Consider the following 2,140-nt stretch of genomic DNA (forward strand, 5'->3'; position numbering starts at 1 on the left):
GCTCCCCTCTCTCTTTCTTCTTCTTCTTCTGGAATCCCAATTATTCTAATGTTGTTTTGTCTTATGGTGTCACTTATCTCTCAAATTCTCCCCTCGTGGTCCAGTAGTTGTTTGTCTCTCTTTTGCTCAGCTTCTTTATTCTCTGTCATTTGGTCTTCTATATCACTTACTCTTTCTTCTGCCTCATTTATCCTAGCAGTGAGAGCCTCCATTTTTTATTGCACCTCATTAATAGCTTTTTTAGTTTCAACTTGGTTAGAGTTTAGTTCTTTTATTTCTCCAGAAAGGGCTTGTATATCTCTGGAGACGGTTTTTCTAATATCTTCCATGCCTTTTTCAATCCCGGCTAGAACCTTGAGAATTGTTATTCTGAACTCTAGATCTGACATATTACCAATGTCTGTATTGATTAGGTCCCTAGCCTTCAGTACTGCCTCTTGTTCTTTTTTTTTGTGGTGAATTTTTCTGCCTTGTCATTTTGTCCAGATAAGAGTATATGAAGGAGAAAATAAAATGCGAAAAGGGTTGCAAAGACCCCAGGAAAATACGCTTTAACCAAATCAGAAGGGATCCCAAATCATGGGGGGGAGAAAGGGGATAAAGAGTTTCAGAAAAAAAAAAAAACTAAAAAAGAAAACAAATAAAGAAAAAATATAAAAAAGAAAAAATATATATTAGATAAACTAGTTAAAAAACGTTAAAAAAGAAAAGTGTAAAAGTTAAAAAAAACATTTAGCAGAAGAGGAAAAAAAAAATTGAAAGAGAAAAAAAATTAAATTAACTGCAAGACTAAAGAATCATGGGGAGAAAGCCATGAGCTCCGTGCTTTGCTTTCTCCTCCTCTGGAATTCTGATGCTCTCCTTGGTATTGAACCTACACTACTTGGTAGGTGAACTTGGTCTGGGCTGGATTTCTTGTTGATCTTCTGGCGGAGAGGACTGTTGTACTGATTCTCAAGTGTCTTTGCCCCAGATGGAATTGCCCTGCCATTACCGGGGGCCGGGCTGAGTAATCCGCTCGGGTTCGCTTTTGGGAGCTTTTGTTCCCTGAGCGCTTTCCGTAGAGTTCCGGAGGAAGGGAATGAAAATGGTGGCCTCCCAGTCTCCGGCCTGGAGGATCCAAGAGCTCAGGGCCCCACTCCTCAGTGTGCCCTCAGAGAATAGCTCCCAATTATTCCCGTCTCCCTGGCCTCGGGCCACGCTCTGAGCTCACCAAGCCTGTGACGGGTTCAAGGTAACCCCGAGCTGGGAGCTCACTCCTTGGCTCTGTCTCTGTAGCCAGCTTCCCTGTTCTAATACCTGCAAGCTCTGTGACACTCAGACACCCCTGGTCCTTCTGTGACCCTGCAGGACCTGAGGCCACGCTAACCCCATGTGGGCTTCACCCCGGTTTAGCCTCTGGGGCGATGTCCCTCAGCAGAACAGACTTTTTAAAGTCCTGATTTTGTGCTCCGTTGCTCCGCTGCTTGCTGGGAGCTGACCCCTCCTCCCTCGGTCTATCTTCCTGTCGCTTTGGATTCACTTCTCCGCCAGTCCTACCTTTCAGAAAGTGGTTGATTTTCTGTTTCTAGAATTGCTGTTCTTCTCTTCAATCTCCCGTTGGATTTGTAGGTGTTTGCAATCTTTAGATAAGCCATCTAGCTGATCTCCTGCTACCTGATGTAGTCTCAGCCTGCTACGTCTCTGCCATCTTGACTCCCCAGCCTCCAATCACACTTCTGTATGCGACAGATAGACTTGTTTCTTTCAATATCATCTCAACATTCATCCCTCCTACTTTCTTCATTAATTCTACCATTTCATGCTATCGACAAGACTGATTGGCCAGCCTCACCTGGTACATCAGATTTTGTGAGCATCCATAGTGGTGCCAGCTCCAGTGACATCTATGTGACAGAAGGAACCAGATAGCATCTCTTACTCACCCACTCTCAATACCTCTCTCTCCATTTATTAGTGAGGAAAATCTTTTTTTTTTTTTTTTTGGAGAGAGATTGTGTGTGTTGTGTGTGTGCAAGCAGGGCAGTGAGGAGGGGGCGGATGGAAAGGGAGAGAACTGTATGCTGACTCTGCATTGAGCATGGAACCCAACTTGGGGCTCAGTCTCATGACCCTAAGATCATGACTTGAGCCGAAATGG

General features: G+C 44.2%; 1 pseudogene; it reads right to left on the reverse strand.

Annotated features, from left to right (window-relative positions):
* LOC132007393 (14-3-3 protein epsilon-like) overlaps positions 1–1,846 on the reverse strand; it is a 7,861-nt pseudogene extending 6,015 nt beyond the window's left edge.
* Between the last annotated feature and the right edge of the window lie 294 nt (positions 1,847–2,140).

The sequence above is a fragment of the Mustela nigripes genome, chromosome X (assembly GCF_022355385.1).
Source record: "Mustela nigripes isolate SB6536 chromosome X, MUSNIG.SB6536, whole genome shotgun sequence".
Taxonomy (NCBI): Eukaryota; Metazoa; Chordata; class Mammalia; order Carnivora; family Mustelidae; genus Mustela; species Mustela nigripes.